The sequence below is a fragment of the Achroia grisella genome, unplaced genomic scaffold (genome assembly GCF_030625045.1).
Source record: "Achroia grisella isolate CSIRO2021 unplaced genomic scaffold, CSIRO_AGI_Agris_v1 utg821, whole genome shotgun sequence".
Taxonomy (NCBI): Eukaryota; Metazoa; Arthropoda; class Insecta; order Lepidoptera; family Pyralidae; genus Achroia; species Achroia grisella.
In genome coordinates, this window is record NW_026713035.1 from 4,607,533 (window position 1) to 4,634,440 (window position 26,908).

General features: G+C 30.8%; 1 protein-coding gene across 1 annotated transcript in view; it reads left to right on the forward strand.

Annotated features, from left to right (window-relative positions):
- LOC131852009 (uncharacterized) overlaps positions 1–26,908 on the forward strand; it is a 120,637-nt gene that overhangs the window by 1,661 nt on the left and 92,068 nt on the right. The window lies entirely within an intron of this gene.

Here is a 26,908-nt window from a genome sequence, read left to right on the forward strand (position 1 = left end):
TTTAAAATATCTGGATTAATTACTTCTGAGCGCAATTACGTTGAATAATACAAGACCCTCTGTGTACATCCCTTTGGAAGATAAGCTTTTAATGTGCCGGTTTATCTAAACGGCTTGCCGTTACGTATTTTAGGATAATTCAAGGCACACACTAGTCTTGTAATTGAAAGTGGGCCTAAAATGAACCCTTGAGAAGTGTTAGATTCACTTTTACTTTATTCAATTAAGAAAATGGTCCATACAGTTTTGTTCTGCTGATAATGTCGTTATTAGTCCTTATTTGTAGTAGTTTCTATGGGATTATCTCATTATTTATTTATGGTAAGGTATTTTTGTTTCGACTTATTGACTATATTTTTTTATATATATTTTATATCAGACGTATTTGATGACTTAATAGAGGGTATTGCTAAGGTTCGTAGTTTTATAAATAAGGTACATAAAAATCAATTCTATCACAAACTACATATATTAGGCATACTAGTTTATACATAAATCTTAAGATGTTTAAACAATCTATAACTATCTTAAACAGTTACTATGCTGTAGTTTTATCAAACAAATAAAAAATATTTTGTCTCTACTCAACTTAACTCAATGACTAAAATATAAGTATAAAAATGTAAATAATATTTAAAATATTGAAATAGAAGTCAAGAGTCTCAGTAGTAGCTTTGCATGAGTAAAACGAGTTATAAAATAGTTGAAAACAAATTTCTTAATCGGATTTATGTCTTTACTGAAAGATGAGAAATATCTATATTATTTAATTTAACTGATCGAACGATTAAATGTTATTTCTTTGATTGTCTGTTTTTTATGTTTATTATGTATGTATTTACAAAAATAAGCACTTTATCATTATTAATTTATTTCTTATTTGTACATTTATATATATACAGATCTTTGTGACAACATTTATTAAAACTGTATTATATTATTTTGTTTATTATTAAGGTTTTATTTAAGTCCATTACTGTTCCGATATTTTACACTTTTTTACAATACTTTTAATACAATTACAATGTTTTTTACAACTTTTGTTTTGTTCTGGCTTTTAAGCTAGCGTCAGAGTTACTGTTAGATATACTACATTAAATGTAATATATATCTAATGTAATCTAATATATACAATATTTAACAGCAAGGTGCCTTGTCATGAAATAAAAAAAAATTCAGTCGCTTACAAACAACAACTCTAAGTGTAGGGGTTGTTCCTACACTTGTTGATAATGATAATTGATAATCTACGGGGATGATAAATAAAAGATACGTCCCGTAGTGAGCGCTTGATGTTATACACTGATTTATTGTATAGTAATATATGTATAGTGAAATGATATATGCTACGTAAGTGATAATTTATAAGTATATTATTATTATGGTACGGTGTTCCGTACACTAAGTAATGTTTTGTTTATAAACATTGAATTGTAAAATACATACGATCCCATATATTCTCGGGACAAACGTCGTCATTTCGCATTTGGTCGGCTTTTTCTCTCGAGCTTTTATCCCCGGCGGTTTCGCTTCTTTGTCGGTTACACGGCTGGCTTGATCTGAGTGAAAATTGCAAACATTTTCGTGGCAAAGTGCTGAAATGTTTTTTACCAATTACACGTTGAGACCTGTTTGCTTTTCCAGTATTTGGAACTCTCATGTTTCTATTCAACGCCATCTAGTCTTAAACTAAATAGAGCTTGTAATATCGATATTAAACGACTGAAAGATATATAAATACACTAGCTGTACATGCGACTTCGTCCGCGTGAGATATAGTGACCTTGACTGAATAATGGAACAAAACTTATAAATAAAAAGAAGAAAATTTTTCTAGCTTCAAAAATAAGGAATGTCCTTACAAAACTTTCATCCCCTAATTTAATTTAACCCCCCTTAAAGGTAACATTTTTATAAACTTTGAATGTCATATTTATTTATATTTAATGTTAATTAAATATAAAGATTCGTAAAAATATTTTAAATTTTACGATAAAATTTTTTTTTAAATTGACGATACTTCGTTAGGGGTTGCTAATGATAATTGATAATCTACGGGGATGATAAATAAAAGATATGTCCCGTAGTGAGCGTTTGATGTTACTCACTGATTTATTGTATAGTAATCTAAATATATATAACTCAAAGGTGACTGACTTAGTGATCTATCAACGCACAGCCCAAACCACAGGACGGATCGGGCTGAAATTTGGCATGCAGGTAGATGTTATGACATAGGCATCCGCTAAGAAAGGATTTTGATTAATTCTACCCTCAAAGGGATGAAAGTTTGTATGAAACTTTGTCAATTTTAAACCGGGCTGAGACTTTGCATGCATAAAGCTACTATGAAGTAGGCATCCCCTAAGAAAGGATTTTCATAAAATCCACCCCTAAGGAGATAAATTAACGCGAGTAAAACCGCGGGCAAAAGCTTGTACATAATAAAATGATATATGTTGCGTAAATGATAATTTATATATGATTATTATAGTACGGTGTTCCGTACAACTTTCATACAACATTTCATACCCTTTTTTCATATTCAAAAGTACTTAATACAGATTTCTTAAGTTACGTACATTACACACGAGTAGAATAAAAAATAAAAAACCTTACAACCGATACAATACTCATGAATATAAATATTTATACCGTGCGAGAAATCGAATCCGCATCCATTGGAAATATACCCGTGTGGTAAACCACTACACCACCGAGGCCTAATTAAAATAGGCAAACGGAATATGAATTTAAATTTAGAAATTATCAAAATAGTTCTGTTGTTCCAGCATTCATCTGTTAATTAGAATAGTTATTTTGATAATTAAAATTCCGTGTACAGCGGAAATGCGCCAAACAATTCCATTAAGCCATTAAGTGTTGCAACACTGCCATGCAGGCCATCGTATCTACTGTAATAGTCGCATTTACAATGTAACATAACGGAACATGGCTACTTTTGTTGTACTTGATTTAGCTCCTTTATTATAGTACCTACTGTAGTCGGTCTCAGTGTTCTAGCAGTTTTTTTTTAATATCACTGGACAATATACGCAATTCTATATATACGTATGTATATTTATATGTATATATATATATAGAATTGCGAGTATTGTCCAGTATAAATGCATAGTCCTAAATTAAGCAGAGCTTGAGTTATAGATATATAACTGATAGAATACTTAATTTTTTTTTTGTAAGTACATACATAATACACATATATGACACCGAGAAATCGAACCCGTGGCCATCAGATGTCAAGCGATGTGCTAAACTACTAGACCACCGAGGATATCAAGTATACTATACCGCTTGACTTTTGATCGTCGCGGGTTCGATTCCTCGCATGGTACATCATTTGTATTCATGAGTATGATTGTTTGTTTCAATCTAGGTGTATTCTATGTATATTATGTATCATTACATAATATAAAATAATAAAGTCGCTGTCGCTGTCGTGCTGCTGTCCGTCCCTATATATACTTAAATCTTTAAAACTACGCAACGGATTTTGAAGCGGTTTTTTTTAAATAGATGGAGTGATTCAACAGAAAGGTTTATATGTATAATACATGAACACCTGGGCAAACCCGGGGTGGGAAGGTAGTGTATTTATAAAAAAATATATGTATGTATTTATATCAATTGCCTTGTAACTATAACACAGTCTCTGCTTAACTTAGGACTAGATAACGTAGGAATTATCTTGAGATATCTTGATATTAAATACGCTAGTTGTAGGAATTATTAGAAATAATAATTTTTAATTAGGTAGACTATACTTGCACTGTATCTCTGTACAAAGTTCTCTGCTGGGATACCTTAGTCTCACCTATTCCACCTGGTTGCTTTGTAAACGACTTGTCGATGAAAGTGCATTTTCTACCGCATATATCACGGAGAGTGTTCTGAGAAATTGTTCGAATTCTTACCAGCTACTGAATTTCACCAGCGCACTACGTTCCAGAAACTAAAATATCACCCTAATTATCTGAATGTATGGCAAGTGAGTTTTTCCAGAAAATATTTACCATATCACAACTACAAATTGAAGTCACCTTCCAGCAATGATATTTCCTTATCACGCACAACCACGTTGTGGAATCACCTTCGTGCAATGGTATTTCGAACCTATATAATGTTGAAACATTAAAAATAGAGTTTATTCCTTCATAAAAGGCAGCCAACGCACTTGTATTTCCCCTATTGCGGATACCCGTGGGTGTTCACTTACTATCAGGTAACCCGCACCCATGTTTATCCTCTATACTTTAAAAAAAATAAAATTATGACAGTCATATCAGTAGATATTTTTACACTTTCGTGTTTAATATACATCATTACATAGTATAAACAAAGTCGCTGTCGCTGTCTATCCGTCCCTATGTATGCTTAAATCTTTAAAACTACGCAACGGATTTTGAGGCGTTTTTTTTAATAGATAGAGTAATTCAAGAGGAAGGTTTATATGTATAATACATGTACATCCACGTGAAGCCGGGAAGAGCTAGTTATTTATATTATTAACCCGGTCTTAATATGAATAATTTTATGGCAAATAAATGTATTTACCTCTATCGACGTTTCGTCTAGGTTGCACTAGCCGTGCACTAACTTTTATTTGCCATAAAATTATTCGTGAGTTATTGAAGTCGCTGGCGGAAGACCCAAAAAAAAAACAATTTCTATAAGTAAACTAAATTTAATTCTAAAAATTAATTATTACAATTATATAGGTGTCTCGGATCGATGTGTGATTCGTAAGTGTAATTATATAAAATTAAAAATCAGGGAAATTGGTGTTATTGCTGTGAGGATTAAAATGCTGATTCGACGCAGGTGGTTTTCTCGGTAGCGCACCTTCTTGCATCATGCTTGGTGGTCCGATCCGATCGCCGTTGAGGATGTGTCGTAATACTTGATAGGTATCTACTATAACACGTGTGAGACCCGGTTAATAACATAAATAAAGTTATATCAATATATACAAGCGATAGTTACCACTTACAATCAAATTGTTTGTCCTTACAATTGCTTAAGAATATGTCACCTTAAACCTTCGAAATGGTAAGGCATGAGGAGTACCACGGGCGTCATGTCCCATGATGATATTATGTCCGTTATGCTGTTCATCATACATAGCTACTTCCCATAGGATGAGCTGTCGGGGGAAAGAGAATTGTTAGTATTGTACTGTTGATCCCATTGCTAGCAAAGTACTATATCAGGTTGACCTACGCGGTTTCCTCTGTAAACCATCATGATAAATTCCTGGTGAATTTGTCATGATGAGATGACCTGACCGCATGCTCATTTTGTTATCCATCGCTTGTAACCTGTCAGCGTAAACCATTAGCACAGATGCATCATTCACTATCATTACATTAATAATGAGTGCGTAGCGATATCTATGTTGATTATCGCATGCCTCTTACATGTTATACTGTAATAATTTATATAAAAAAACATCTATTAAAAAGAGCAACACACAAGTTTCTTGCTCATTCTTCTTGTGATGATCTGCATTCCGAATGAGTGGTAGAATCAAAATATGACTATTCAAAAGTGCTTGTAATGAGTTTATTTGAATAAAGATTATTTCTATTTCTACTCCATTATCATCCAAACAAAAAATAAATGAAAGAATTAATTAAGAATTTCCAATAAACTCAATATTAGTTTCCCTATAAACATTTACCAGACAATATTCTGTAAAACAGGTTATAATTATTTAAAACACAACTAGTTTAATTACAAAACCAGTGAAGCGTTTTTTAATTACAGCAACGAATCTATTAATTTGTTTATTAAACAAATCTTCCAGAACAACGAACTACTTAAATATCTCAATTAACGCGATGGATCTAGGTTATTTTACAGTTAATGTTTGTTTTCTCAATCTCAGACTAAATCCAATTAACTTAGACTAATTTCATTGCTATGTTATAACAGAAGAATTAATATTATAAAGCACATAAAGAAAATTAAACTCTGTGAAATTATGAAAACATTTATTTAAATTATAGAAATTACACACATGTTCTTTCTTCATTCTTTGGCTGTTATTGCTTATGTTGTATTTATAAACTAGCTGTGCCCGCGACTTCGTCCGTGTGGAATTGAAGTTTATTTTTCTAAAATAAAAGTAGCCTTATTACGTCAGCTATCTACCAAAAAAAGTTCCGTCAAAATCAGTCCACCCATTTCAGAGATTAGCCGGAACAAACAGATAGACGGACTAAAATTATAGAAAATGTTATGTTTATATTCATATGCATGTAGTAAAAAACGGTTATTTTAATAGTACATATAGACACTCCAATTTTATTTATATGTACAGATGTCTGCAACACAAAAAACATTTAATTGACTAATTAAAAGAAGGGTATGAGTTGAGTTCAGCTAGCTATACGATATTGGCACCTTCAAGTAAATAATTTCTTCCAACATAAAAGGAAGGCAACGCAGTTGCAATTCCCCTGGTGTTGCGGCTGCTCATGGGCGGCGGTAATCACTTACCATCAGATGAACCACAAGTCCGTTTGTTCTCTGTGCTATAAAGAAAAGTATGGGATACAGTTACTTAGATACATGAAAATAATAATTGCATTTAATAATGCCTAGTAAGACAAATCCGATATTGTGTACTAAGCACTGGCGTGTCTAAACTGCAACAAAACAAAAAAAAAACAAAACAAAAAGCTTTTTCCGTTGAGAAGAAATTATATGATAGTTCTTCGCAAAGGAAAGAACTATAGGAACTGAACATGAGTGATACTGATAAAGTTGAAAAGAAATACAATACGAATAAATTAATTTTACTTTCACATTGGCTTATAATATCTAGTATAAAAGAAAGAAACTTCTAGATGATTCTTAGAATACGAATATGGCTTAGAATAAAACGCTCGGAGATACAAAAGTAATATTTTTTAATATGACTATATATAGCACTTAATTAACTGTCTAAAACATACAAATACTTTAGAATAAGCTACAGCTCTACCATCGTCATTTAGTTTCATTCTTTCAATGTAGTCTTACTTATAAAATAATTGAAGGAAATATAATCATTTAAGACATACAAATATGTACATACAAAACAAAATATATTAATATTAGTATCACAACTATGTGTGTTAAAAATCTGTTTAAGTATTTTTATCAGTTGTCTAGCATCCATAACACAAGCTCTGTTTAGCTTGGGACTAGATGGCGCTGTGTGAATTGTTCTAAAAAAACAAACTTTATAATCACTAAGCTAATGATAGTAATTTGTTGAGTAAAATTTAAAAGTGTATTACCAAGATGCTTGTTAGAAAATTATTTTATAAGGGTTAACTGCGATTAACAAAAAAATTACCTAATATTTCTATGGGCCGCAGCTAACCTTTACAAAGTAGTGTTTAAACGAGATAATTTACTACGAGTGACTATTTAATTAAATTAATAGTAGCACAGCTATGTATTGACCACACATACAAAGTAGTACAAGATATCGATGTAGAAAATGTGGACGATAGAATGAATGGACTGTGTGTGATATTAATCAAACAATGGATAGAAAATGGTAAATACTTAATATGAAGGTGCAAACAGTAACAAGACAAAAGATCAATGAAAAATATGACTATAAATAAAACTATAAATAAAATATATTTAAAGTTAGAACAAAAAATAAATATATAAAAATGTGAAAAAAGTTTGCAACATACCAAAAATATGAATACATTTCACAAATACTTTATATTCAGTATCTATTTACTGTATCACTTAATTTCTATTCGTAGTTCTTTGATAAAATTTGTGTACCAAAAAAATTAGAGGGTTGATAAAAATAGCATTGTATATGGTATTACAACCGGGAGGAAGTTTGATACCAATAAATAGTAACATCAAGGCAAATTTAGCTGAGACATATTTAACACGTTTAGTTTACATAATAAATTGAACTTCTTACGTATGTCTCTCTAACTATAAGAACTCTTGTGGCTCAGTATGGCTGACACAAAAAACCTTTTTATGTTTTGTGTGTTTTCTCGATAAAGAAAACATCTATAATAGAACCCAAAATTAATCTGAGAGGTGGTTGTATGCTCGTTGCCTCTTTTGGAATGTGGTAATGCTGTCATAGATACGAACAGATACCCATAGGATGGTAAGGGCTAATGATGTCATTCATGCCTCTATGTAACTTCACTGCTTTATGGTACACACGCATCAAACAGGTGAGACTGTGGTGAGGAAGATGGGTTACTTATGACAATTCTGTACCAATTACCTTTAGATTCTATCTAAAGGTTGGTTTGATAATTACTATTCATGCGATATATAAATAAAATAAGTCTTTTTATTTTTTACATTTATACAAAGTTATAGTAAATTACAATATTTTTATCTATATTTGTTAGTTCATATTTTTTTAATGTTATTATTTTTTTATTACTGTTTTGTTTATTAATGACCTCGGTGGTCGAGCAGTCTAGCACACCGCTTTACGTCCGATGGTCGCAGGTTCCTCGCACGGCACAAACATTTGTATTCATGAGTATGATTGTTTGTATTGGTTTGGGTGTTTTCTATGTATAATATGTATGTATTTACGAAAAAAAATATCTATGTATTTGTATCAGTTATCTAGTACCTTGGGACTAGATGACGTTGTGTGAATTGTAATTAGATTATTATTATTATATATAATTATTATAACTATCTGTTATTATATATTCATATACATAGATAACATCATTCAATTGTGCATGCCACTGTACTATGAAATGTTACTGCTCCATATCACACACACTTAGATACACTATAAACTATACACAATAGATGTGACGTACGCTACAGAGGTGTGGAATATTTATTTATTATTTATTAATTTAAAACATACAAATATAAGTTGATTATATATCCGCACTAGGCAAACTTGTATCACTGGAGTCCACAAAACTATTATCAGATTAATAACTATTACAGATCAGCGAGCAGAGTAGATTTGACATATCATAAGAGCTTGTAATAGATCCACATGAATGAAAATATTTTAGTTCGCTCATGAAATATTGACAGCAGGGTTTGAAATACTCAAACCTATGACGATTTTGTACAAAGTATCCTTCAGATAAAATCCTATTTGATCCTGATTCGATCACGTTGTATATATTTTGAGAAAACTCTTATCCAAACAATCTTAAGTCTATTTCGGTTTGCATTACATCTATATTTTTACATTTCTATTATATTAGCGGTGACTACGTGACTTAGTTCTTTAATATCTTCACACAAACAGCTTAGTAATGGTTAGTTCGAGTTTGTTCAATATCAATACATTATTTGTCGATTGAAACCAACTAATTCTACTGCAAATACCATTGTTTAATTTTAATCCTTGAGATTATGGTAGGCTAATCGCCCGATATGTGTCAAATGTAAATGCGTGTGGTGAATTGCTCAGGAAATCACTATAAAGCGTCTTTGAATATGTATAATAACCTTTAGAGATTTATTAAGCGTATATTGAATCAAATCAAAATCATTTATTCATGTAGGACATTTTAGCTTATGACGAGCTCGGTCTAGCAATTTCGCATACCACTTTATGTCAGATGGTCGCATGTTTGATTCCTGACACGGTACAAACATTTGTATTCTTATTTATAATTGAGTGTATCAGTCTGGGTGTTTTCTATATATATATATATACACGTATTTACATTTATTTTTCTATAATATTACAAGAAATATATCTCGTGTTTAGAGTAATACGTTCTGCATTTAAATCCGAATCAAATTCAAAAGTCGAATGTATAAAAATATAAATGTTTTTTTTTTATAACTTTGTATTTTTATTTTATACTAGCATTTGCACGCGGCTTCGCTCGCGTTAATTTATATCGCGTTATTATATTAGGGGTGGAATTTATCAAAAAGAAAGGATTCTTAGGGGATGCCTACGTCATAGTAGCTTTATGCATGCAAAGTCTCAGCCCGATCGCTTTAAAATTGACTATGTTTCATACAAACTTTCATCCCCTATTTTATCCCTTTGGGGGTAGAATTAACCAAAATCCTCTCTTAGCGGATGCGTACGTCATAACATCTACCTGCATGCCAAATTTCAGCCTGATCTGTCCAGTGGTCTGGGCTGTGCGTTGATAGATCACTATGTCAGTCACCTTTGAGTTATATATATTTAGATATAAATGTGCTCATTGTTATTGTATAAAATATAAAATGGAGAACGTTAATTAAAAACGTACATTGTCTTAATATAAATGAAAATTGGAAACTTGGTAACATCAAGAAACAATGGCGAGTCGAGTCTTCGGCACAACTTTGCTGCTGCCTACTTACGAACTTGTATTCCAGCTTAATATGTAAAGTGTCACAAAGAAGGAAGATTAGGGACCTTATTTGGCACAATGAAATTCTCAGTTAACTTTCCAGCATGAAGTTTCTTTGGGTCTGTTTATGGATGACGGTGTACGAATGAGGTCTTTCTTGCGTATGTTATTTACGTCGTCTATTTGTATAAATTTAATTAAACGTAAACATAGCTGCAATTCTAAATGGAGTTATCTTTTTTAAGTTTAATTCATTATATTATTATTAAAATTTAGACAATATCGCTGATTAATTTGACTAATAATTTATTCTTTAATTTGGATCAAATCAAGGAATCATTTACTATTTATTATCTATTTTTTTTTTCTTGACAATGAACGGCGTCTAATCGGTCCACGGTAAGCAGAGCTTATGAAAACAGATGTTTGCGCCGTGCAAAGAATCAAACCCGGAACCATCGGAAGTAAAGCGGTGGGCTAAATCGACCACAGAGATCGTCTAATAAAAATTTATAATTTAAAAATAAACTTTATAAATCTGTAATAATAAAAATAACACTCCAATAGAGGGTGGAAATTATATTTTATTAATAGTACATCATGTTTACATAGATATTGTATTGTAAATCTTTAGAGTACACAATTTACATAAGAAACACGCGAAGGAAATTCAATACACAATAACAGACTTATCCCGCTGAGAGATATCTTTCTGTCAACTTTGAGAAGGTACGAGAAATCAAAATGATAGTCTCAAGACTAAAAGTTATATTGTGAAAGATGTGATACATATGTAGGTACTTATGGATTGCTGGAAGGCATTGGATGCGAGCAGCGCAGAACCGATCTTCGTGGAGATCTTTGGGGGAGGCCTTTGTTCAGCAGTGGACGTCTTCCGGACTGAGATGATGATGTTGATGAGGTACTCATAAGTCTTTGTTTGCTTTTATAGAGTTAAAAATATAGGTTACTTCTCGAGATACTCTCTATCTTGAAACATTAAGACCCGTTTAGCCGTTCAATTGTGAAGTGATAAACAGATATCCAGACAACTTGTAGAAATATGTAGTAAAATAATTTGTAAAGGAATAAATTTTAATGATAGTTGTAGAGACAAACAGACAGAGAAACAAAAAATTTGAAAAAAATCTAAATCTGTTCTATTTCACTTCAAACTCGGTTTTTGGCATTTTTTCCTATGTACAGACACTCGACTGACTGTTTTATTATATGTATAGAAAAAGAGTTTCTCAATAAAACGACACATAGTCAATATTATTTAAATAATAATAATAATTATTTTCTCCACAAAAAAAAATTACACGGCACGTAAATTTAATGGTAGACTACAATATTGAGGAAAACTGGTGCCAGTACTAGGTATCCTAAGAACTAGTGTCATAGATCACAGGTTATAAGGACTAATCTTATTAATATTAAAAATGCGAAAGTTTGTAACTATGGATGTCTGTTGCTCTTTCACGCAAAAGCTACTAAACGGATTTTGATTTATCTTTACAATAATATAGATTATACATCAGAATAATATAAAAGCTATAGTTTTTATTAAAATTTATATATTGAAATTTAACGCGAGTGAAATCGCGGCTACATCTAGTATCTTCATAATTATCAACAATTTATTTTTATATTTTATTTATTATCACAAAATTACATCGTACAACATTCTTACCTAATTTTTAAAAAACATACAATTATATCTATAACAATTAACAATGCTTCTGACTATTTCACTCTGAGATTTCAGTCGTGAAGGTATCTTTATATCATATTTTATAAAATCATCCATCATGCCACTTCAGATATTCCAATATCTAATACCCTGTTTTATATAACTGAGCAGAATAAATTTACTTTAGTTTTCTATAACTTCCAAGTACTACGATTAACCTTTTATGGACTTAGCTTTGATTTTCTGAGACTATTTTTGTGCGAAAATCTTGTTGCTAAAGAAAATATTACAAGTATTAAAATGTATAAATAAGGGATGATACAAAAAGTTGAATGAACTGTTTTAATTTGTTTTTTAAATTTCATTAAAAGTACACTATTGCCACATTCTTGAAAACTAAAATATATGTCCATTTTCGTGATATATATAGTATCTATAATATACAGACATACACTTTCTTATTTATAATATTAATGTAGATTTTATATATACCCAACTCTTGTTGGAAACTCTAACAAAAATAAATTTTATTAAAACCTTCTTAGTGATTTATTTCCTAAATTTCAAACGGAGAATTCTCTTCAATGCTCTCGAGATTACGATTGTTTTTTGTTTTTCTCTTCACATATTGTTACAACACTATTATGAAAATAATTATAAAAATATATTTTGCAAATAATTTAATTCTGTAATAGACCTACATGAATAATAAAAATAAACCAATATTAAGTATAAACATAAAATTCGCAAAATTCAGATTATGAAAAAGTTATTCAATTTTGATGTTTTTACTGATTTCAACAGTCACGCACCTAGTTGAGATACAGATAACTCTAATTATATTTTTTTCTACGACTAAAAGAAATCTCTCAATTGGGATAAGTCTTCTATTGTCTTCCATTCATTTCTTAAGATTATTATTCCTTTTATCTTAAAAGACTTAAGTTTTTACTGCAAAATAAATTAACAAATTTAAGTTGTTACTTCGTTCGTTTTGTATCTACACTTGGTAACCTTAGATGTATTATATACATTATTTAATCTTTGAATCAGATTAATAATCTATTTATGAATGCGTTTGAATATTAATATTTCATTGAAATATATAATAATATTGAACAATTCACACAACGCCATTTACATAGTCTCAAGTTAAACTAAGCTTGTGTTTGACGACCTCGGTGGTCTAGCGGTCTAGCGCACCGCTTTACGACCAATGGTCGCGGGTTCGATTCCTCGCACAGCACAAACATTTGTATTCATGAGTATGATTGTTTGTATCGGTCTGGGTGTTTTCTATATATATATTCTATGTATTTACAAAAAAAATCTATGTATATGTATCAGTTATCTAGTACCCACAACACAAGCTTTAGCTAGCTTAACTTGGGTCTAGATGACGCTGTGTGAATTGCCCTGAGATTATTATTATTATTGTGGGTACTAGACAACTGATATAAATACAGAGATACATTTTATATAAAATAAATATATAATATTCATAGAAAATATCCAAACAGTTATAAACACAACCGTTAATAAGCATACTTTTGAATACAAATATTTGTACCGTGCGAGGAATCGAACTTGCCACCATCGGAAGTAAAGCGGTAATATAATAAATATAATCAAATGTAAAGAAAGATCTTGAACATGTACTTTGGAATTAGCAAGCAATACGTTCTCATAGTATTTGTTAACTAACTTTATTTATACCATTGTAATATTGTTTAGTTTACAATGATACTGTCGATATCGGATATTGGTATTCTCAATAAATTCTGTGATACTCATCGTATTTTTTTTAATATAAATGGATTTGCGCTTGGTCTTATCTCATCTCAAGGTAAATTATTGGAAGACCTATGCTGTATCTTGATTACCCAGAAGAAATCTATTCACCATAGACTTCAAGAATCCTGGGTTGTAATTCTCCAGGAATACAAAAGCTAAAGTGTGTTCCACTCTTTGGCAGTGCGTATTAGAAAAGACGAAATAGAAGTCGTGATACGGTCAATATCGGATATTGGTATTCTCAATAAGTTATGTAATACTCAACGTACTTACAAGGCACAAGCTGTGATACAGTCTATATCGGATATTCGTATTCTCAATCAATTATGTGATACTCATCGTACTTATAAGGCATAAGCTGTGATATGGTCTATATCGGATATTGGTGTTCTCAATAAGTTATGTAATACTAAACGTACTTACAAGGCATAAGCTGTGATACAGTCTATATCGGATATACGTATTCTCAATAAATTATGTGGTACTCATCGTACTTATAAGGCATAAGCTGTGATATGGTCTATATCGGATATTGGTGTTCTCAACAAATTATGTGATAATGGTTAGTACTTACTGGGAACAGAAGCCGTGATACGGTCAATATCGAATATAGGTGTTCTCAATAAATTATGTGAAAATCATCGTACTTACAAGGCATAAACTGTGATACGGTCAATATCGGATATTTGTGTTCTCAATAAGTAATGTGATACTCATGGTACTTAGAAGGCACAAGCTGTGATACGGTCTATATCGGATATTAGTGTTCTCAATAAATTATGTGATACTCATCGTGATTACGGTCAATATCGTATATTTGTGTTCTCAATGAATTATGTGATACTCATCGTACTTACGAGGCACAAACTGTGATACAGTCAATATCGGATATTGGTGTCCTCAATAAGTAATGTGATACTCATGGTACTTAGAAGGCACAAGCTGTGATACGTTCTATATTGGATATTAGTGTTCTCAATAAACTATGTAATACTCAACGTACTTACGGAGAACACAAGCCGTGGTACGGTCAATATCAGATATTGGTATTCTCAATAAATTATGTGATACTCATCGTACTTACGGGGAACACAAGCCGTGATATATCAAAAGTGTTTGCTATTCAAGGTAACACTCTGTACATACCGAGTCCACGCATTACCATACGATACACTGTTCTTTATAAATATTTCATGTTATATTCAAATTTTTTGGCAACACCAATTCGAGTGGAGTGTCGAGTATATGTGATACATCAAAGTGTTTTATTCACTTGTTTGTTAGCTGTCATTTTTATTTGCCTCTATTATTTTACATGAATCTTTTATACATGTTTTTTTATACCAAAGAAAATACGTGTCAGTTCGCGTTACTACGTTGATTTCCTGTACTCATACAACATAGGCAAACTGTCAAACAATTTTATTTTTAAACAATACTTCAAATATTTTCAGAGTAACAATGAAATTCAGACGTAACGTACTTTTTAATAGAGTTCATTTTTATTTAACAGAACATTAATGTTGGTATGTCGGCTAAAATACTCGTATCCAGCGGCGTTAAGGTCGTGAGTATTTACATTACAGCACTATGCTCACTTCGCATTTGACCTCGCTCAATCCGGGACGTATTTATTACAACTGCAGCGCACCATCTCGTCCACAAGGAATAATTATGTGAAAGCTTTTTAAAAATTGTCTGACTTTTATTATATATATCACACAGTTATATAAACGTTTACTTATTTATTCTATTATATTTTTAACCCAACACTAACTTGTTTATATTTAAACAATCTATCAAGTAAGACAATTTTAATATTTTTTTAATTTAGTACTGGCTTCGCACGAGTGTACATGTACCTATTATACATATAAACCTTCCTCTTGAATCACTTTATATACTGATAAAAACTGCATTAAAATCTGTTGCGTGATTTAAAGGATCTAAGTGAACAGATAGTGGAGGCTACTTCATTTTATACCACAGATAACATAATATTACATATTTTATACTAAGTAAAAATATAATAAAGATACATTGGTACAAGTTAATAATCCAATTTTTTTCTAATTGTATGTATCAAGAAATATTTATTATATGAGATATTTTATGCAATATTCTAAAAGTAACCGATAGAATTTACCACAGATCTAATCAAATTACAGGTTCGACATAATCCTGCGAAAATCCTCAGAATGTATCTCCAGGTAATCCGATTAGGAAACTTAACGAGAGCTTGCACATTACAACAAAGTAATCGATATTAATTCGGTTATATGATTACTAGTTAAATAACTAGGTTCATGAAGAATCGCTCTCATAATTATCTGGCAGTTCCAGTTTTGATTATTATTAATGGTAAATAATATTGATGGTAATGTAACTATTTATTTAATATATTTAGAAAGTTTTAAATTCATATACATTCTATTATATAGATACTAGTTGTGTCCCATGAAATTTATAGCCATGTTATTCTGATATATAAGCTATATTACTGTAAAGTTTCATCAAAACCCTTTCACTAGTTTTTGCGTGAAAGAGTAAAAAACATCCATCCATACTTACAAATTTTCGCATTTATAATATTAATAATAAGATATAGAATAAGGTTGAAACACGTTCTATGTTTTATATTTCTTCCTACATTTTTAAAGTAACTAAATAGTAGAGACATAAAGATAGTGAGTAAACTACTGTAAGAGAAGGTAGGCTACAATTTTGTCTGCGTGAGTAACACAGTTTCGGATATTTCAGCCGAGAAGCAACTTGCTTTGTAAGCTGTTTTTAAGTTCTAGGGTTCACACACTACACTCTTAAATAGTGAAATTTAAGATTAATTTCAAAATAGGAGGCATGCCATCTTTGTCCTCTGCAATGGGAATGTGTGATATAACGGAATATATATATTTTATTATATATTATTACTTTAAGGTACAATAATAAATCTAATTAGAGATGATGTGATTAGGGAACTGTGAACTGTTTTCTTATTAAAATTTGATGATAAAATTAACACAAAACGCGTTAAAATCTTGTGGGAATAAACTACGCATTTTTAATAATACATACATCTAAAAATATTAATTATATTTTTAGATACGTCAAAAATCAATTTAAATAAGCAATTTGTAATTATAATAATAATAATATATAGCTCTGGATAATTCACACAGCGTCATCTAGTCCCAAGCTAAGGAGAGCTACTTCTAAACATTTTTATGTAAATAAATACATATTATACACAGAAAACACCGTCATCAATACAAACAATCATACTGATGAATAGAAATGTTTATACAGTTCGAGGACTCGAACCCGTGGCCATCGGAAGTAGACCACCGTGTCGCGGTTTTATTTTGATTTTTATATTACCGAAGAGGACTATATAAACTGCTACATTAATTATCAGCTATCAATCTGACTCGAATATCTGACTCACTATCCTGATAACAATCCTGAAACTGCCTTTGTTCTCTAAGTCGGGATAGTGAGTTACTTGTTTTAAAGTTTACCTTATTATTGTCTTACATATCGTGTATGCTAAATAAAACTAATCATCAATTATTTATATAAAAGAGATATGTTTTTTTATATGTGTATTTTTTCTTTGTTTTATCAACAATAAATACATGTAAGCTTTGTATGTTTTGAATATAAATCATGGATATAACCACCATTAAAGTGTAGGCAATAAAGATATACATAAATGTATAATTTGAGGTATCATCAATATTTGTGAATGTATGTCTCAAATTTTGTTGTTAACTTTATTTCCACTTCTGTGCCTACTTTGTTTTTTAGTAATACTTTCTTTCCTTATGTTATCTGTAAGAGATTGTGATAGCGATATGACTGCCTTTTGTATCTGCTTCTTTTTTTAATATTTTGTTTTATTTTCCATTGTATGTTTTATTAATATACAATGGAATATTTTTTTTATTAAATTTTAATTTTAATGCAATAAAGCATTATAAAGAAATAAAATACAGCTTTACTGTTGTTATTAGATTTTTATTTCGATACCTCTGTGTAATTTTGCATGTGCCCATAACATGCATTGCTATAAAAAAAAAATTATTCAAATTCAAAATTCATGTAGGTCTATTACAGACTTATGATATATCAAATCTATTGTCAGTTCGGAATGCTTTCGAGTTGCGTAGAAATGACAAGAAACTCAGCTAGTATTCTTTTGCAATATGGTTGTACATGTTTACATACTGTAAACATGTCGCAGATGTTATAAATTTTAATTAATAATTATGGGCTGCATTTTTTTATTGTACCTGACTAATTTCATTGGGTATCAGTGCCAAAGTCCATAATTATTAAATAATTAACTGCATTTTACATTATTATCCGATGGACCTTACCAAACAAAACATTCCGAGCACAATGAATTAAGTAACAATTCCATTAATTCTAAATTACTTTTTGTGTGCTAAAAGGATTCAAATTATAACCAAGCTTGAATTGGCTCATTACCAACATACCCAGACAATATTGACATAACCGAGAAGTTAGCAAACTCGGAGAGTTTCGGCAAAATGAACAAGAGTTGCGTATATTGAAAAAACAAATATACCAAGAGGCACATTATAAAATACAAAAGCTTTTAATACGTATGAAAAATAAACAGAAAATATTACATCATAGGATAACAATGAATATTAAAACAACATTTATAAGCTTGATGCTAGAACAGTTTTATAAAATTATGCAATATATAATATCAGGACATTGCAACCAGAACGACGTAAGTTGTATTTTGATAGATCAGTTAGATAGAGCAATATAGGCTTAAATTAACGTAATATTCTCGGAACTCATGAATTTTCACTCTAAACTCATATGAGTTTTCACTCTAAACTCATATGAGTTTTCACTCTAAACTCATATGAGTTTTAACTCTAAACTTGTATGAGTTTTAACTCTAAACTCGTATGAGTTTTAACTCTAAACTCATATGAGATTTAACTCTAAACTCATATGAGATTTAACACTTAACTCATATGAGTTTTAACAGTAAACTCATCTGAGTTTTGACTTTAACCTCATATGCGTTCTGATTCCAAACTCATATCGATTAGCATCCAATGCATTTGAAATGTCATTTAGTACATTCAGTGATCAGATATTTGGAATCTAAACAACGGAAATGTGCCTACGAAAAGATGCGAAAATTGTTTCCAGTACAGAATACTGAACGTAATTTACTGCCGCGCTGGTCTAGCGGTTGAGTACACTGCACTACTTCCAATGACCGTGGATTCAATTCATCATTTATTTTATAATGTATTAATATTTATACGTATTTAGAAAATAAAATGTATAAGTATTTATATCAGCTATTTAGTAACCATAACGCAAGCTTTGATGGGATTAGGACTAGATGGCGCTGTGTGAATTGTCTTGAGTTATCATTATTATTATTAAGTTTTTGATAAACTCTTTCAAAAAGCCAATATATAAACAAATAATTAGACCAACATGAAAAAGTAAAAGAGAAGACATCTCCTTGATTAATATATATTTTTTGTACCTTCTACTTAGATATTTGAAATAATATTGAAGAGCTGAGCCCAGTGAATTGTGAAACGTAGTAAATCGCAAATTAAGAGAACTGAAACGGCGCAGAATATCAAAAGCTTAATTACAGGGGAGTTTTTTGACGCCAATTCATTAGATCACCTTTTGCGTGTAAGAAATAAATAATGATCATTTCTTATATTTGAAATTAAAAATTATCAATGAATATTTAAGTAATTAACTTTATAGTGATTAAAAGTATGTATGTATGTTTCATTGTATAATTATTATTTTATTGATATATGGAATAATGAATCTTAAAAATGTTAATGACTTTTATTATTATTATTTACATAACCTAATTGTACAACTAAGAACCTAAAATAACTTTATTATTTATGCGTTAATTCGTTTGTAGATTAGAGTCATACTGATATAATTTAAAAATATAAATAAAAAATATATTAATATGTAAATCAATGACCATGCAATAGAAACATAAATATAAAGGAACTAATAAATGAATTAACGAAAATTGGATATATAGTTAACTAGCTGTGCTCGCGACTTCGTCCGCGTGTTATAGTGACCTTGACCAAATATAGAAAAAATATTTAATAATCTAACCCAAAAAAGGCAAAGAAAAAAGATTACTCGTTATAGCTTCAAAACTCACTATTTTCTATATAAACTTTCATCCCCTTTTTTACCCCCTTAAGGGTAACAATTTTACAAACTTGGCCATATTTATTTATATTTACCGAACCCGCGACCATGGGAAGTAAAGCGGGTGCTACACCGCTAGACCACCGAGGCCGTCAAATGTCGTGATGCTGTTCATGTGTTCATGTATTTAGACGAGGAGTACCACATTAGGGGGGTCAGAAGTTTCCATTACCATTCCCATTTCCATGATACATGTCTGTCTGGTTGTTCAACTGTTTCTTTTTCCGGGTACCAGTTTTTGGCTAAATGGCTGAACAGATCTTAATAAATATTTATCACAAAAAAGCAGACTAAGTCGCGAGTAACATGTAGTCTAATAAAAAATCTAACTGCATAGACTTGTACATACATGTCCATTCTTAATCCAGTCTAATAAGAATCTAAGTGCGTTGACTTGTATAAACATTCTTAAAACCTTTTCTTCTAGAATGCAAGTAGAATGCTATAGAATTATATAACTAAAATTGCAAATCACGACCCTTATTTGTAGGTAACTATTCGGCAGAGTTTCTTGCCTTACTTAAGAGCATTTAAAAGTTTTTAATTAGATTTTTTGTCTACACTGAAAGGTTGCCGGAGGTGAAAAAGTTTCTTTAATGATATTTTACAAAACTTCCCGTTTCTTACCTTGATTTTAGTCAAATTTCCATTCTGTACCAAGACGACCATTCTCAGCAAAACATTTAACAGTCCGACTAAATTAATTGGTTGTTACAAGTTTGTTTTATGGGTATTCATTGTTTAATTATTATAGGTGTGATCTGTAACGAAATGTTTCATTGTTTCATTGGATTAGAAACTCTATGTACTATATATATAGTCTTTGGTATATTATTTGTATGTATAAATATTTGATTAACATATATAATGCTCATTCATATATTGATCTTCGCATCTTAGAACATAATCACTCTTTCACTCACATATTTTCGCTTCTGTCACTCATCTATTTAATATCATAGAACAGAGTGAGATAGTAAATTCACTTTAACAAACTGACATTGCAGAATTATATTCTATTCTACTTTCAGATATGACATCTGATAGTGTCAGGCTATTGATTTAGCAATTTGAGGATCCAAAATGGTCTCTAAAATGATTCGTAATAGCATTGCAAAACGGTTCACATTTGAAATTTAATTTAATTGACAGTTTTCTACAGGATTCAACCGAATGGATCATTGAAGGAGACTTAATTTACCAACGTATTTGAAATTGATTTGATTCGAGTTATATTAAAAGTCACCTTGTTGAATATATTTTTAAAGAAAGGAGTTGCAACTTTTATAATGTCACTTACCTTTTTTTTCAATCTTATTTCATACGCTATTTTGAATCGTATTTTACTATGTATATAACTCAAATTTGAGTAGTAAACATGCTAATTATTTCAATATTTATTTATCGGTAATTTCGTTTCGAAGCACAATATCAATACAAAGGATTTGTCACTCAGATCGATAACCCGATATATCGATAAATATTGGAAACGATGCACTAATCATAGATATTACTGAAATGATGTCTTGTTGATCCTATCTTTGATTTGACCTATCTTTGACTCTCACTGATAGACATCAATGATATGTGTCATTTATCAACCATCTAATATATGGTCTATATACTGCTCTACTTAATAACGTATTATTTTCATACTAAGTGAACTATTTGACATTGTTATCAGATTAATCTTTATTACATTGCAAAAGAACAATATCAAATTGAATGGATTGTAATGATATTTCAGATATTTCATGACTAGTGGTCTCAGACATTGCGATTTCAGAGGAGCTTCCTCCCGCGTACACTTAGATTGTGAAAGTAACTGTTGAGGTTTTCTCGAGAGTATTCATTCTTTTTTTCAAGAATGGTCACACCACACATATTAAGATTTTTCAGGATCGACAATGCTCATCCGTCGACCATTTAGTTTTTGGGCTATAAGATAGAGTAACTGTTTATAATAATAATAATAATCATCTCGGACAATTCACACATGTCATTGATGAATGATCCTTGTGTTATGGTTATTCGATAACTGATATAAATACATACATAATATAAAGTAAACGCCCAGACCTATACAAATAATCATACTCATGAATACAAATTGCGATGAACGAATGACCATGTCTTGTTGCTAAACCGAAATCTTTGACTCTAATTAAAAATATTTACATCAGATGATATGTGTGCCACCATTTATCAATATTCCATCTAATATATGGTCTATATATGTAGATCTGTAAATATAAAATATAACGCCCATATTATTTTCATACATAAAAACTAATTGACTGTCTGTGTTATCAGATTAATCTTTATTACATTGCAAAAGAACAATATTAAATTGATTGGATTGTAATGATATATCAGATATTTCAGGATTAGTGGTCTCAGACAGTGCGATTTCAGAGGAGCTTCCTCCCGTGACTTGTGACACGGGTGTAGGTTTAAAAGGCCCTTTTAGAATGCATTAACACTCACCTTCACTACTTGTAGCTTCGCCCCAGGCCCAACTAAGACCGGGATAAACCCATTGCTAATACAATTCACTTTAGTATCCAAAACACAACCGGCACGCTCTGCACTCGTCAACTGAATGCCGCGGCTCACGCAACGAAAGAGGATTATTCAACTACCGACCTCCGTATTTATAGATCAAAGTCAGTGTAGTAGGTTGATCTATAAATACTAGATGGCGCTATTTACAATATTCGTAATAATCCTTACATTAGGTAATTCATTAGTACTAAAAACAAACTGCTTTTAATATATTTTTCGGATTTTTTTTAATATATTTTATAAAATATCGAATTTTACTTTAAAAAGTTAGAGTGAAGATAATTGTTTTTTCTACAATAATGATGTTGTAAACTTATCCATGATAAAAACAGGGATTATATATGAAAAGAGAAAAAGAAATATATTAATAGAAAAAAAGTTATTTAATTTTCAAAATGTAAAGTGACTTCTGGGCCAACCTGTACATGTACACCCGTGTGAAGTCGGGGCGAGTAGCTAGTTATTAATAATTAAAGTGATTTGTAAAAACTTTTCAATACTGAATCATTGAACAGACTAATAGGTATTAAATATTAGATGTAGTCCTTCTTATTAACGTTGACATTGTAAATGATATCGAAAAACTTGGATAATAATCTTATAACACCTCACCTAAAACAATATCTGTAATTTTATCTTTAATGGAAAATAAACAGCTGACAATATTCTATTACGTACCTACTTCTTTGCTTTCCGATAACGCAGTGTATATTTATTATTATCGTTTGTTTGTGTATAACACAGGTTCTCAAAGTTTCGTCGTCCATTGGATTGAAATTATTTGTTTCTAGAAATATAATCGTATATTGGTATATAGGTCAGGAAGAGTAACGTATATGGGTATTTACGCAAAGATTACTTTCCAACAGAAAAACTGTTACTAATTATACAAAAATACCGATAAGTTTTAGTAGGACGTAGGTACAGTTGTTTCTTAGAAATGGTAACGTATATAGATACATACATATGTTCATGAATATAGGCAAAGATCACATTCTATCAAAAAACCGTCATTATTTAAAAAATAAAACCGGTGATGTTTAGTAGGAAATTAAGCTTTCCGAATAACTAAAATACTCATATACATTATTTTATATTGTATGAAACGATTATTCTGATTTAATTTATTTTATTGTTATTTTATTTAATTTATTTTATTGTAAAATAGATTGTTATGCACGTGCTATATTTGTTCAGTTTAAATTATTTTGTTCGGAACCTTAAAATCATATAACAAACATGTTCATATATTAGATTTAATTTTATGAGCGATCGAAATTTTTTATTTATATATTATATATATAGAAAAAGTTTTAATTCTAGTGTTAATTTTATGAGCTGTCGATATATTTCATGTAATTATTAAAACATCGAAGGTTTCAATTCTAGTGTTCTATTTTTTATACTTTACCGACTTTATTTCGATATTTATTTTGCTTACCGACTCTTTGCTGTCATTCTACAGGCGATGCCGCTTTGAAAGCTTCCAGCGCCCAGTGACCGTTATCGACCACTTTGAGAATTACTGGTTTTCGATATTGACTTTCACCTTTGCAACCTTTTGCCCTCTTCATCTGTATAAATACGGAGATAATAACGTGTTATATATATATATATATTACAAATATGTTTATGTGCGTGAGAACTTACGTCAGTTATTGCGACTTAGGATTTGCTTTGTTATTTTCCATGCTCTTTGCATTGTATATAGTCATACTGTGAAAAAATATTCAAATTTCCAATTTTTGTATGTATATAAGTATATAAATATAACATAAACAATGATATTTTTCATTAGCTGTACCCGCGATCGTCCGCTTGGAATTTAACTATTTTTCTAAAATAAAAGTAGCTTAAGTTACTCCTTATCACATCAGCTACTTACCAATAAAAGTCCTGTCAAAATCGGTCTAACCATTTCAGACATTAGCCGGAATAAACAGACAGAAAAAATTATAAAAAATGTTATTTTGTTGTATGTACCGTATTTATATTCTTAGTAAAAAACGGTTATATCAATATTACAAACAGACACTCCAATTTTATTTATATTTATAGATGTATAGATAAGTTATATACAATTGTCTGTATCATGCAAGGAATCGAACTCGCGACCATGGGAAGTAAAGCGGGCCCAACGGCTAGACCACCAAAGCCGTCAAATCATACATAAGCAACTGTATGTAACTACCTTTTGATTAGAAACCGCACAAACTTAATTACCTATTTATCTTATAAACAGCGGTTAAACCTGACCCGTATTAGCTGGACACTACAGAATTAGCTAATTTACTAAAGTAGATTAATTAGAATTAAATACACGAGGAATGTAAATCAGTATGGTAGAGGAGAAACGGATTGTTTGTAATGTGGACTGATGATCTCATTGCTAGCAATGTACCATATCAGGTTGACCTCCACGCGGTTCCGCCTGGAAACCATCGTGATAAATTATTGTTGAATTTGTTATGATGGGCTAACTGAACTGATCACATGTTCATCTTATCACCCTCCACTGGTGCCCCGCCTGCGCTAACGGTATACGCTGGCGGGGCACCAGTGGAGGGTGATTCCATTATCAACCATTAAAAAAAAATTACTACGGTAGGGGAGAAACGGATTGTCAGTAATGTGGACTGATGACCCCATAGCTACTAATGTACCATGTCAGGTTGATCTCCACGTGAAAGCCATCGCCATAAATAATAATAATAATCTCAGGACTATTCACACAGCGCCGTCTAGACCAAAGTTAAGCTAGCTAAAGCCTGTGTTATGTGTACTAGATATGATAACTATATAACTAATACAAATACACAGATATTTTTTTATAAATCATTACATATGATAAAATAAAGTCGCTGTCGCTGTCTGTCCCTATGTATGCTTAAATCTTTAAAACTACGCAACGGATTTTGAAGCGGTTTTTTTAAATGAATAGAGTGATTCAAGAGGAAGTTTTATATATATAATACATGTACACCCGCACGAAGCCGGGGTGAGTAGCTACTATATATATTATACATTACCCAGACCGATATAAACAATCATACTAATGAATATAAAGGTTCGTGCCGTGCGAGGAATCCAACCTGCGACCATCGCAAGTAAAGCGGTGTGCTAAATCGCTAGACCACCGAGGCCGTCAATCAAGTCATCAGATGTTGGTGAATTTGTCACGATGGGCTAACTGACCTGACTCCATGTTCATCTTATCATACTCCACTGGTGCCCTGCATAAATCGTTAGCGTAGCACCATTCTATTATAATTCATTACAAAATCACTACGGTGATAGTACAGATTGATTAAAGGTAATGATTTTAAAATCCTGGATAAAACTACTGGTATATGTAGACTTTATAATTAAAGGTCATCTGCATTGACCTTAAGATCATTATAATATTGGAGAACAATTCACACAGCGCCATTTAGTTCCAAGCTGAGTTTGTGTTATGGGTACTAGACAACTTATACCAATACATATAGTTATTTTTGAATACATATTCAAATAAACTAGTATATATCCTGTGAAGACAAAAGTTCCTTCAGAGGAGAGATAGTTACAATTTTTATTATTAAAAAAACATCGTGGTAAAAAAGAATACGTCCCATCTGATGGTATGATTTTCTATTCTATTCTATTAGAATAGAAAATCATTTATTCAAATAAACTTAATTTAAGCACTTTTGAATAGTCAACATTTTTTAAAATCAAATATAATAGGCTTTTTTATATAATATTTGTTTAATATAAAATTTGAATTGCCTCTCTGTCAGATTTAGCGTAGATTCTATAGATGTAGATGGTAAATCGTTACCACCATTTTATTATCATCCATTAAAAAATTCACTACAGTAATGCACAGTTCTGATTGATTAAAGGTAATGATTTTAAAATCCTGGATAAAACTACTGGTATAGACTTTATAAAAAAAATGGTCGTCTGCATTGACGTTATGATCATTATAATATTGCAGAACTATTTACACAGCGCCATCTAGTTCCACGATAAGCAGACCTAGTGTTATGGGTACTAGATAACTTATATAAATACATAGATATTTTTGAATACATATTCAAATAAACTATATATCCTTTTAAACTTTCGTGTTTAATATACATTATTTAAATTATTAACCGGGTCTTAACACGAATAATTTTATGGCAAATAAAGGTATTTATTCGTGTTAAGACCCGGTTAATAATTTAAATAATGTATATATCCTTTGAAGAAGAAAGCTCTT